The sequence below is a fragment of the Electrophorus electricus genome, chromosome 19, assembly GCF_041902795.1.
Source record: "Electrophorus electricus isolate QZ-2024a chromosome 19, ASM4190279v1, whole genome shotgun sequence".
In the NCBI taxonomy this organism is placed as follows: domain Eukaryota; kingdom Metazoa; phylum Chordata; class Actinopteri; order Gymnotiformes; family Gymnotidae; genus Electrophorus; species Electrophorus electricus.
Window position 1 is genome coordinate 7,714,388 of NC_137515.1, and position 12,991 is coordinate 7,727,378.

Here is a 12,991-nt window from a genome sequence, read left to right on the forward strand (position 1 = left end):
TTCCACAGGATTTCCATAATTCTCACTAAGGCATCAAAGTTTCAGGAATCACTAAAAGCAGGTGAGCGTATGCACACTGACTGCAGTCAAGCTGCGAAGGCAGAGGAGTAGGAAACTTGCTGGAAAAAGGAGAGTGCCCAGGAAACACCCAAGGCAACAGAAAAACTAGATCACTGAAGGGACTGAATAGAGCTTCTGTACAAGTGTACGAAGCCACATTTAAACATTTGTGCTTAACTAGCCAAAGATGCTATTAAGTTTTGTAGGAATTTTGCAGTTGCAGGAATTTCAGACTCATCTTGTAAACAGGTTGACATGCAACCTACTTGATCATTTGTAACTTCTTTAACTGACAATGTTTATTTATTTATTTTCCTCCAGAAGTTCTGAAAACTTGGACTGACTCAATACGAGCTGAAATGACTGTTTTCTCACATTGATACACAGATGGCGGAACATGTTGCAGCATTTTATTTAGAGGACCTCACAGCTGGCGAAACACAATCTAACACTAAGCACACTCCTCGAAGCACTTAAACTGATTTGAGATTGGGATTACAATCAATTAGGTTCTCATATATAATTTAAAACCTGATAGAAGACAAGAGGTTCAATCCATTGACATGTGTTGGTCACTAAACTCAAGATATGCCAGCACCCCAGACGGGACTCGAACCCACAATCCCTGGCTTAGGAGGCCAGTGCCTTATCCATTAGGCCACTGGGGCCAGTCAAAACCTGCTGAATGGCTTTTCCGCCGTTTTTTTTTTTGTGTCGAAAATTACCTTCTGGCTGTTTGTGAGCAACCTTTAGGAGTTATAATGGAAGTCACTTCATGAACTTTACGTATCTTCTCATAAAATGCTTAATTTCTAATAGGACAACAGTCTGTCAGGTACAGAAACAAGAGGTTTTCGTGCCTGAAGATGTGTATCCTGACAAGGTGACCTGTTCCACAGGATTTCAATATTTCTCAATCATTTGACAAGGTGAACTGCACAATGGCTGATGCAAACTCCTCACTAAGGCATCACAGTTTCAGGAATCACTAAAAACAGATGAGCGTATGCACACTGACTGCAGTCAAGCTGTGAAGGCAGAGGAATAGGAAAACTGCTAGAACAACGAGAGTGGCCAATAAATACCCGAGGCAGAAGAAAAACTGAATCACTGAAGGGACTGAATATAGTTTCTGTACAAGTGTACGAGGCCACATTTAAACATTTGAGCTTAACTAGCCAAAGATGCTATGAAGTTTTGAACGCTGCAGCAAGTTCGGACTCATTTTGTAAACGGGTTGTGACATACACCCTACTTGATCATTTGTATATCATGACAAGGTGACCTGCACCATGGCTGATGCAAACTCCTCAATAAGGAATCAAAATTTCAGGTATCACTAAAAACCGATCAGCGAATGCACACTGACTGCAGTCAAGCTGTGAAGGCAGAGGAGTAGGAAACCTGCTAGAACAACGAAAGTGCTTAGAAAGCCAGTGCCTTATCCATTAGGCCACTGGGGCCAGTCGAAACCTCCTGAATGGCTTTTCCGCCGTTTTTTCTTTTCTTTTCTTTTTTTTTTGACGAAAATGACCTTCTGGCAGTTTATGATCAACCTTTAGGAGTTACAATGGAAGTCACTTCATGAACTTTACGTATCTTCTCATAAAATGCTTAATTCCTAATAGGACAACATTCTGTCAGGTACAGAAACATTTTTCCTTTTCCACAGGAATGACAGTGGATGGTACAGGTTTCTCTGCAGAGTAACTGTCAGTCAAACAGGGGGTAGGAAGCTGCAGGTCTGAGGGGAAGATGGAAAAGAATGGCAAAGATGGGAAAGGATCCTACTAGCCCATAATCCATCAATTTGGGCAAGAGGTTTTCGTGCCTGAAGACGTTTATCCTGACAAGGTGACCTGTTCCACAGGATTTCCATAATTCTCACTAAGGCATCAAAGTTTCAGGAATCACTAAAAGCAGGTGAGCGTATGCACACTGACTGCAGTCAAGCTGCGAAGGCAGAGGAGTAGGAAACTTGCTGGAAAAAGGAGAGTGCCCAGGAAACACCCAAGGCAACAGAAAAACTAGATCACTGAAGGGACTGAATAGAGCTTCTGTACAAGTGTACGAAGCCACATTTAAACATTTGTGCTTAACTAGCCAAAGATGCTATTAAGTTTTGTAGGAATTTTGCAGTTGCAGGAATTTCAGACTCATCTTGCAAACAGGTTGACATGCAACCTACTTGATCATTTGTAACTTCTTTAACTGACAATGTTTATTTATTTATTTTCCTCCAGAAGTTCTGAAAACTTGGACTGACTCAATACGAGCTGAAATGACTGTTTTCTCACATTGATACACAGATGGCGGAACATGTTACAGCATTTTATTTAGAGGACCTCACAGCTGGCGAAACACAATCTAACACTAAGCACACTCCTCGAAGCACTTAAACTGATTTGAGATTGGGATTACAATCAATTAGGTTCTCATATATAATTTAAAACCTGATAGAAGACAAGAGGTTCAATCCATTGACATGTGTTGGTCACTAAACTCAAGATATGCCAGCACCCCAGACGGGACTCGAACCCACAATCCCTGGCTTAGGAGGCCAGTGCCTTATCCATTAGGCCACTGGGGCCAGTCAAAACCTGCTGAATGGCTTTTCCGCCGTTTTTTTTTTTGTGTCGAAAATTACCTTCTGGCTGTTTGTGAGCAACCTTTAGGAGTTATAATGGAAGTCACTTCATGAACTTTACGTATCTTCTCATAAAATGCTTAATTTCTAATAGGACAACAGTCTGTCAGGTACAGAAACAAGAGGTTTTCGTGCCTGAAGATGTGTATCCTGACAAGGTGACCTGTTCCACAGGATTTCAATATTTCTCAATCATTTGACAAGGTGAACTGCACAATGGCTGATGCAAACTCCTCACTAAGGCATCACAGTTTCAGGAATCACTAAAAACAGATGAGCGTATGCACACTGACTGCAGTCAAGCTGTGAAGGCAGAGGAATAGGAAAACTGCTAGAACAACGAGAGTGGCCAATAAATACCCGAGGCAGAAGAAAAACTGAATCACTGAAGGGACTGAATATAGTTTCTGTACAAGTGTACGAGGCCACATTTAAACATTTGAGCTTAACTAGCCAAAGATGCTATGAAGTTTTGAACGCTGCAGCAAGTTCGGACTCATTTTGTAAACGGGTTGTGACATACACCCTACTTGATCATTTGTATATCATGACAAGGTGACCTGCACCATGGCTGATGCAAACTCCTCAATAAGGAATCAAAATTTCAGGTATCACTAAAAACCGATCAGCGAATGCACACTGACTGCAGTCAAGCTGTGAAGGCAGAGGAGTAGGAAACCTGCTAGAACAACGAAAGTGCTTAGAAAGCCAGTGCCTTATCCATTAGGCCACTGGGGCCAGTCGAAACCTCCTGAATGGCTTTTCCGCCGTTTTTTCTTTTCTTTTCTTTTTTTTTTGACGAAAATGACCTTCTGGCAGTTTATGATCAACCTTTAGGAGTTACAATGGAAGTCACTTCATGAACTTTACGTATCTTCTCATAAAATGCTTAATTCCTAATAGGACAACATTCTGTCAGGTACAGAAACATTTTTCCTTTTCCACAGGAATGACAGTGGATGGTACAGGTTTCTCTGCAGAGTAACTGTCAGTCAAACAGGGGGTAGGAAGCTGCAGGTCTGAGGGGAAGATGGAAAAGAATGGCAAAGATGGGAAAGGATCCTACTAGCCCATAATCCATCAATTTGGGCAAGAGGTTTTCGTGCCTGAAGACGTTTATCCTGACAAGGTGACCTGTTCCACAGGATTTCCATAATTCTCACTAAGGCATCAAAGTTTCAGGAATCACTAAAAGCAGGTGAGCGTATGCACACTGACTGCAGTCAAGCTGCGAAGGCAGAGGAGTAGGAAACTTGCTGGAAAAAGGAGAGTGCCCAGGAAACACCCAAGGCAACAGAAAAACTAGATCACTGAAGGGACTGAATAGAGCTTCTGTACAAGTGTACGAAGCCACATTTAAACATTTGTGCTTAACTAGCCAAAGATGCTATTAAGTTTTGTAGGAATTTTGCAGTTGCAGGAATTTCAGACTCATCTTGTAAACAGGTTGACATGCAACCTACTTGATCATTTGTAACTTCTTTAACTGACAATGTTTATTTATTTATTTTCCTCCAGAAGTTCTGAAAACTTGGACTGACTCAATACGAGCTGAAATGACTGTTTTCTCACATTGATACACAGATGGCGGAACATGTTGCAGCATTTTATTTAGAGGACCTCACAGCTGGCGAAACACAATCTAACACTAAGCACACTCCTCGAAGCACTTAAACTGATTTGAGATTGGGATTACAATCAATTAGGTTCTCATATATAATTTAAAACCTGATAGAAGACAAGAGGTTCAATCCATTGACATGTGTTGGTCACTAAACTCAAGATATGCCAGCACCCCAGACGGGACTCGAACCCACAATCCCTGGCTTAGGAGGCCAGTGCCTTATCCATTAGGCCACTGGGGCCAGTCAAAACCTGCTGAATGGCTTTTCCGCCGTTTTTTTTTTTGTGTCGAAAATTACCTTCTGGCTGTTTGTGAGCAACCTTTAGGAGTTATAATGGAAGTCACTTCATGAACTTTACGTATCTTCTCATAAAATGCTTAATTTCTAATAGGACAACAGTCTGTCAGGTACAGAAACAAGAGGTTTTCGTGCCTGAAGATGTGTATCCTGACAAGGTGACCTGTTCCACAGGATTTCAATATTTCTCAATCATTTGACAAGGTGAACTGCACAATGGCTGATGCAAACTCCTCACTAAGGCATCACAGTTTCAGGAATCACTAAAAACAGATGAGCGTATGCACACTGACTGCAGTCAAGCTGTGAAGGCAGAGGAATAGGAAAACTGCTAGAACAACGAGAGTGGCCAATAAATACCCGAGGCAGAAGAAAAACTGAATCACTGAAGGGACTGAATATAGTTTCTGTACAAGTGTACGAGGCCACATTTAAACATTTGAGCTTAACTAGCCAAAGATGCTATGAAGTTTTGAACGCTGCAGCAAGTTCGGACTCATTTTGTAAACGGGTTGTGACATACACCCTACTTGATCATTTGTATATCATGACAAGGTGACCTGCACCATGGCTGATGCAAACTCCTCAATAAGGAATCAAAATTTCAGGTATCACTAAAAACCGATCAGCGAATGCACACTGACTGCAGTCAAGCTGTGAAGGCAGAGGATTAGGAAACCTGCTAGAACAACGAAAGTGCTTAGAAAGCCAGTGCCTTATCCATTAGGCCACTGGGGCCAGTCGAAACCTCCTGAATGGCTTTTCCGCCGTTTTTTCTTTTCTTTTCTTTTTTTTTTGACGAAAATGACCTTCTGGCAGTTTATGATCAACCTTTAGGAGTTACAATGGAAGTCACTTCATGAACTTTACGTATCTTCTCATAAAATGCTTAATTCCTAATAGGACAACATTCTGTCAGGTACAGAAACATTTTTCCTTTTCCACAGGAATGACAGTGGATGGTACAGGTTTCTCTGCAGAGTAACTGTCAGTCAAACAGGGGGTAGGAAGCTGCAGGTCTGAGGGGAAGATGGAAAAGAATGGCAAAGATGGGAAAGGATCCTACTAGCCCATAATCCATCAATTTGGGCAAGAGGTTTTCGTGCCTGAAGACGTTTATCCTGACAAGGTGACCTGTTCCACAGGATTTCCATAATTCTCACTAAGGCATCAAAGTTTCAGGAATCACTAAAAGCAGGTGAGCGTATGCACACTGACTGCAGTCAAGCTGCGAAGGCAGAGGAGTAGGAAACTTGCTGGAAAAAGGAGAGTGCCCAGGAAACACCCAAGGCAACAGAAAAACTAGATCACTGAAGGGACTGAATAGAGCTTCTGTACAAGTGTACGAAGCCACATTTAAACATTTGTGCTTAACTAGCCAAAGACGCTATTAAGTTTTGTAGGAATTTTGCAGTTGCAGGAATTTCAGACTCATCTTGTAAACAGGTTGACATGCAACCTACTTGATCATTTGTAACTTCTTTAACTGACAATGTTTATTTATTTATTTTTGAGCACACTCCTCAAAGCGCTTAAACTGATTTGAGATTGGGATTACAATCAATTAGGTTCTCATATATAATTTAAAACCTGATAGAAGACAAGAGGTTCAATCCATTGACATGTGTTGGTCACTAAACTCAAGATATGCCAGCACCCCAGACGGGACTCGAACCCACAATCCCTGGCTTAGGAGGCCAGTGCCTTATCCATTAGGCCACTGGGGCCAGTCAAAACCTGCTGAATGGCTTTTCTGCCGTTTTGTTTTTTTTTGTCGAAAATTACCTTCTGGCTGTTTGTGAGCAACCTTTAGGAGTTATAATGGAAGTCACTTCATGAACTTTACGTATCTTCTCATAAAATGCTTAATTTCTAATAGGACAACAGTCTGTCAGGTACAGAAACAAGAGGTTTTCGTGCCTGAAGATGTGTATCCTGACAAGGTGACCTGTTCCACAGGATTTCAATATTTCTCAATCATTTGACAAGGTGAACTGCACAATGGCTGATGCAAACTCCTCACTAAGGCATCAAAGTTTCAGGAATCACTAAAAACAGATGAGCGTATGCACACTGACTGCAGTCAAGCTGATACACAGATGGCAGAACATGTTGCAGCATTTTATTTACAGGACCTCACAGCTGGCGAATCACAATCTAAGACTAAGCCCACTCCTCAAAGCACTTAAATTGATTTTAGATTGTGACTACAATCAATTAGGTTCTCATATGTAATATAAAACCTGACAGAACAGGACAGATTCAATCTATTTCAATCCAGAATTATTTTCTTAGATACAGTACATACTGTCTAGACATCTTCCAAGCACCTAGCATAACATATTACGAGGTCTGTAATGTTTGTAATAAACCATGTCCTGTGTGATTGGACTGGTTTTCTTTTTTATTCCTCCCTGATATCATTCCTTTTTCAGGCCTTGTCTGACACATTTCAACCGAAACTTTACATTTTTTCGGAAACGTTCACTACCTGAACTCTAACCATGTAAACACAAAAGTACTGATCTTATTCAAGTTCATTTACTGAGCAGGCCAGTTAACTTAAATGTTTGGAAAGAAATAGAAAAATCCCGGTGTGATGTCATCCATGGTCTCTATACTGTCACTTAGTGGAGGAATGCAGTATTGGCAGGAATGTTCATGAACAGCCTTGCAGGCTTCCTATAAGTCCTAAACAGGTCACAATGCTCAAGTGAAGTCAAGTCAGTAGAGTTCTTCAAGAAAATTGAGTGTTTATGGATTACAGGATTACGGCCTCCCGTAGGCCCACTCATGGACATCCACTGGCCTGTGTGCAGTCTGTGGCCCAAGGGTTTTCCTCTTTACTATGTGGTCTGTGGTTTATATTATATTTGATATATATATATATATATATATATATATATATATATATATATATATATATATATATATATATATATATATATATATATACACATATATATGTATGTATATATATATATATATATATATATATATACACACATATATATATATATATATATATATATATATATATATATATATATATATATATATATATATATATACACACACACACACACACACAAACACACACACAGTTATGTGCAAAATAATAGCAGTCTAACATCACTAATGTATTTAATTTTGGCAGAAAAGATAATACAATATGGGGAAAAAAATAATGACTAGGTGTAGCCAAGTAATGGGCAATCAACAGAATCAACAGTTATGACATGCACGCTGCTAATTGGGTGTAATTGACTCAATTAATAAAAGGGGTGTATTCAAATGAATAATAGTGTGGAGTTCAATTAGTGAGGTCATTGATTCTATGAAGAAACAGGTGTCAATTATGGCCCTTATTTAAAGAAAGAGGGCAGCAAATGTTTTACCTGCTGGTTTTAGCCCTTGCTCAGTGAGTAAAATGGATCATTCCAGACACTGTACCGAAGGAGAAAGAACTTTGATCAAGAAATTGATTGCAGAGGGGAATACATATAAAGAAGTGCAGAAAATAATAGGCTGCTCAGCTAAAATGATCTCAAATGCTTTAAAATGGCAAACAAAACCAGAAACACATGGTAGGAAAAGAAATACTACCATCCGCGTAGATCATAGAATAACAAGAATGGCAAGGAAGCATCCAATGATCAGCTCCAGGGAAATCAAAGATCATCTTCAGTTACCTGTAAGTACTGCAAGAATCAGAAGACGCCTATGTGAAGCCAAACTATTTGCCAGAAACCCTTGTAAAGTACCATTGCTGAAAAAAAGACGTGTTGAAAAGGTTACAATTTGCCGAAAAACACACTGACTGGCATAAAGAGAAGTGGTGCAACATTCTATGGACAGATGAGAGCAAGATTGTTCTTACTGGGTCTAAAGGCCACAGACAGTTTGTGAGACGACCCATAAACACTGAATTCAGGCTACAGTATGCTGTGAAGACTGAAACATGGAGGTGCAAGCATAACGGTTTAGGGATGTTTCTCATACTTTGGAGTCTGCCCCTTTTATCACATACCAGGCACCATGGACCAGTTTGAATATATCAAAATACTGGAAGAGGTCATGTTGCCTTATGTTGAAGAAGAATTGCCCTTGAAATGGGTGTTTCAGCAGAACAATAACCCCAAACACACCAGCAAGTGGGCAACATCCTGGTTCTAGACCAACAAGATTGATGTTATGAAGTGGCCAGCCCAATCCTCAGACCTCAATCCGATTGAAAATTTATGGAGTGACATCAAAAATGCTGTTTTTGATGCAAAACCCAAGAATTCAGAAGAACTGTGGAATATAGTCCAGTCAGCTTGGGCTGGAATATCTGTTCGCAGGTGTCAGATGTTAGTAGTTAATTTATATTGTAAATATTTGAGTTTGTAAATGGAAATGAAGACAATGCTATTTTTTGGAACAGCCCATTATTCTTTTTTTTTTTTCATTTTCAGTTTAAAAATTTATATTTCATTCATGTTTTCTTTTGGAATTGAATGTGTTGTGTTCCCAGTGCCTTTGTGTATATGGAAATAAATACTATTATGAGGATTGAGCTTTTTCTCAGTTGTTTTAAACACACTGCTATTATTTTGCGTGTGTATGTATGTATGTATGTATGTATGTATGTATGTATGTATGTATGTCCCCCAGGAGAACATGAAAAGCAAAAATGTCAAAGAACCATCCATTATCAACTGCCATAAATTCCCTTAATGCTGAAACATTACTTTAGAATGTTACTTTTTGGTAATTTGAGAATTTTTTCCTCTGCCAAGTTAAGGAGGGGCTATAGCCTCCTAAAACAGGCCTATCAACACTACTGCTTTAAGATCACTATCAGCAATCTCTTTAAATGCAAAGCAAAGATGAAAATTGAATTACTTTTACCCTTGTTTCCAATATTTAGCAATGCCAATAGATGGCAGCAAATGTTCTGAAACCAAATGTAAAGTTGAGCCTGCTACACACTGGTCCCCAGCACCTGCAGGTGAGAAGGAACTAGTTTGAAATGAAAGCCTCACACTAAGAAACTTGTCCCCTTTTGATCAACTGAGACTGTTGTCAAGCTGGTTCTGCAGGTATATGGTGTTTGCTTGTTTGTGAATCTTCAAACCTATAAAGCACACAAACCACCATGTGAAGATATTTTCTTCCATCTTACTTCAGTAAATATAGCAAAAACTAAGATACAAATGATCATTTGAATTGAATTTACATAATGACATACCTAATGTCATTAGACCATGACATACAAGACCTAATGACATACAAGTGTCCAGTAATATAAACATTTTTAATGAACCATCCTCTACCCATTCTATTTTCATATAATTTTGCATGCATGGTTTGCAAAACCACATTTATTTTGTGTTATTAGACCCCAATCAGTCAGCACCACTATATTATTTGAGCATGCCTAATAATCTGTCCTACTATTCTCCAATTCTACATCTACTCCTGATGTCATGTTTCTGGTGAGTCTCAAGCCATCTCTGCTGCTGTAGCTCCTCCTACTCAGTGGACCCCCTCTCTTGCTGTAGCTCCTCCCACTCAGCAGATCCCCTCTCTTGCTGTAGCTCCTCCCACTCAGCAGATCCCCTCTCTTGCTGTAGCTCTTCCCACCTCCTCTTCCAGAACATCTAGGAGGCACTGGTCTGACTGGAATCCACTAGGTTGAATATCAAGCAACTCATCCCAAATTAGTCCTATACTCTGTATGGATTTAAGACACACTTACACTCATTGAAGCCAGACTAGGACTTCTACGGACTCAAAATAGACTTTTATTACTTATTTTGTTCCTTTTGTGCTGTCTGTTGTCAAATATAAGTCTTTGAGTCTTGGTTCCTTCCTTCAGCTCTTATGGAGCTTTTTCCTGCCACTGTTGCATTTGGATTGTTCACAGGAGTCTTATATCTTATACCCTTATATCTGTGAAGTTATGTGACAAGTTTTGTAAAAAGCGCTATATAAACAAACTTCACTTGATACTGCTAAACACCATTTACCTTCATAAACCATAACGTTTTAATATATAATATTAATACTATCTAACTGCATTTTATATGTATATTGTTTGTGTATTAGGGATATGCAGTTGTATTTGTATCTGTATTTGTTGAGGCAAGAAAATTGTTTTTGGTTTTTTTTTAATAAAAAGGTTTCCATGCTGGAAAATGGTTTAGGAGTTGGGGGACAGCCAATGAGCGGTTAAAAATACACTGCCATCTATGGAAGTAACTTAACTAGTCGATAGCAGAGCAAACAACAGAGTTAACCAGTTATAGATTTTGTTGTCTTCAAAAAAGCTGAGCAACAGGGGTTTAGCTTTTTTCATTATAATTGACTGAGGGGTTTTGCTTAGTTATAATTACATACACCATATATATATATATATATATATATATATATATATATATATATATATATATATATATATATATATATATATATATATATATAAACATACCATACATAGAAAAAGACGTTGCTATTTACAATAAACATTTCATTCCTTTTACCCACCAATCTCTTCATGCTAATGCTTTAAATTTTGCTTATCTGTCAGGAACATACCCAAAGCATTGCCTGAAGCCTCCTAACTATCAATGTGTTGATATTTTGCTGTAAGATATGGAGCTTTCATATTACCATGCATTGCTGAATGAATAATAAATTGCAAGTACCAGAAAATGTAGGTCTACAGAATGAAGAATGATAAAACTAACGTTATAAAACGAACGTTATTTGTAAGAATATTTTTAAAATATACAAGAGTAACACAATTAAGTTCATGCCATTATACACTTGTAATTACTGATAGCGTCACCTACATGTTTTTCAGTGGTGTTTGCGAAACGTTACCCTGTTAATGTTAACCTATTAATATCAAGAAAAAAAATATAGCCTAGTCCTCACTTTATCAGAGCATGCGTATTTAACAGGTTTCATACAATCACCTTCACTCCACCTGCTATACTAGATGACTGTTTTGAACGCATAACGATAATTGCTTTGTCCTCATGGTGGTATGCGGCCTGCCAGGTTTTAACACAAGCGGCCTGCTGCAGTGCTCCTGCCCACATGCCTCAATTACAATTGCCGTCAGTGGAAGTGCTGCTGCTGTTGCGCTCGCGGAGCAAATAAAAACTCTAAACTGAATTACGCATGCACTTGTCTCAGCTGATTTTTTTTTCCAGTTGTATTTAGCTTAAAATGTTATTGTTAGCTCGAAAAAAATGAATCGTTTAAAAATAAATAAATAAATAAAAATTTGAGAGAGAGAGAGAGAGAGAGAGAGAGAGAGAGAGATCAGACTCGGGTCTTCTCAGGCATAGCGACTAGCTTTAACCTTAAGCCTAGCAGACACCATCTTACCACTATAGGCGGCGCTCACGTGACACTTCCATGTTCCAGTGTACTTATTTTCGTGGTCGTCTATGGAACAGCCCATACCATGACTAAAGCATGCTCTTTTTTGCTTTCACAACGTGCTTTGCATTTTTAAACCACGTAGTTACGTTGAAACGGCCTGAGCGCCAACAGACCCACTGACCAGCGAATATGGAGGATGTCGTCGATCCACTCATCCTAAATGGAGGGAAAGTTTGGGTATTTTCAAAACACGAGCGGTACAACAGTTGAACTAAAGATACCCGTAATCTGAACGTGAGAGCGTCTAGGTCCATTTAGGTTTCTTAAACGTTTATCAAACTTCTCGTTCTTTTGTTACTTTCAGTGTATTTTTGCCTTACTCTCTATTTATACCTATTTGGCAGTGCCCGCTCTCAAAGATGCACGAGCTCGCAATGCGTCATGCCTCGTATTTTAAAAAGGCTCCATGTGATGAAACACTCCTTTCGCTAAAGGTAATATAAGCCCTGTATGTTTGGACCCGAAATGACTGATATATGCTACTAACCCTCAATCAACTCAACGAGAAAGGGAAGCGTCTTCTACCAAAGGACAACCAGACATTCAGCAAAAAAACAAAACAAACAAAAACCCAAAACTCCAGTGGAAAATGAGGTTGTCACTTTAATTTGGAAAACTACCATATACAAAAACAATTAATTAGTTGTAGTTCAGCCACTGATACCCCATCCTAAAATGCCTTGCTTCTAAAATCAACTTGTTTTGCAGTAACTGACTCACTCATGAAACCACCCAAGGTCAAAGACTTCATGCAGTCAGCAGGCAGCTTCATCAGCCACTAGTGCCTACATGGCATTCTGATTAATTGCTATCATTATGTAGTTCAGGAGTGGCCTTACCTGGAGTTAGAGGTGGTTATCAGCATGAGATTAAAATTAAATTACCTTGAAAATGAAACTGCTCTGCTGGAAGACTGCATAAG

At 39.2% G+C, this 12,991-nt stretch overlaps 4 non-coding genes across 4 annotated transcripts; all 4 read right to left on the reverse strand.

Moving 5' to 3' along the window:
- Positions 1–655: 655 nt before the first annotated feature.
- On the reverse strand, positions 656–728 carry trnar-ccu (transfer RNA arginine (anticodon CCU)). The gene has a single exon. It is a non-coding gene; the product is annotated as a tRNA-Arg (tRNA).
- Positions 729–2,577: 1,849 nt separating this feature from the next.
- On the reverse strand, positions 2,578–2,650 carry trnar-ccu (transfer RNA arginine (anticodon CCU)). The gene has a single exon. It is a non-coding gene; the product is annotated as a tRNA-Arg (tRNA).
- A 1,849-nt stretch (positions 2,651–4,499) lies between these two features.
- trnar-ccu (transfer RNA arginine (anticodon CCU)) lies at positions 4,500–4,572 on the reverse strand. The gene has a single exon. It is a non-coding gene; the product is annotated as a tRNA-Arg (tRNA).
- Positions 4,573–6,283: 1,711 nt separating this feature from the next.
- Positions 6,284–6,356, reverse strand: trnar-ccu (transfer RNA arginine (anticodon CCU)). The gene has a single exon. It is a non-coding gene; the product is annotated as a tRNA-Arg (tRNA).
- Between the last annotated feature and the right edge of the window lie 6,635 nt (positions 6,357–12,991).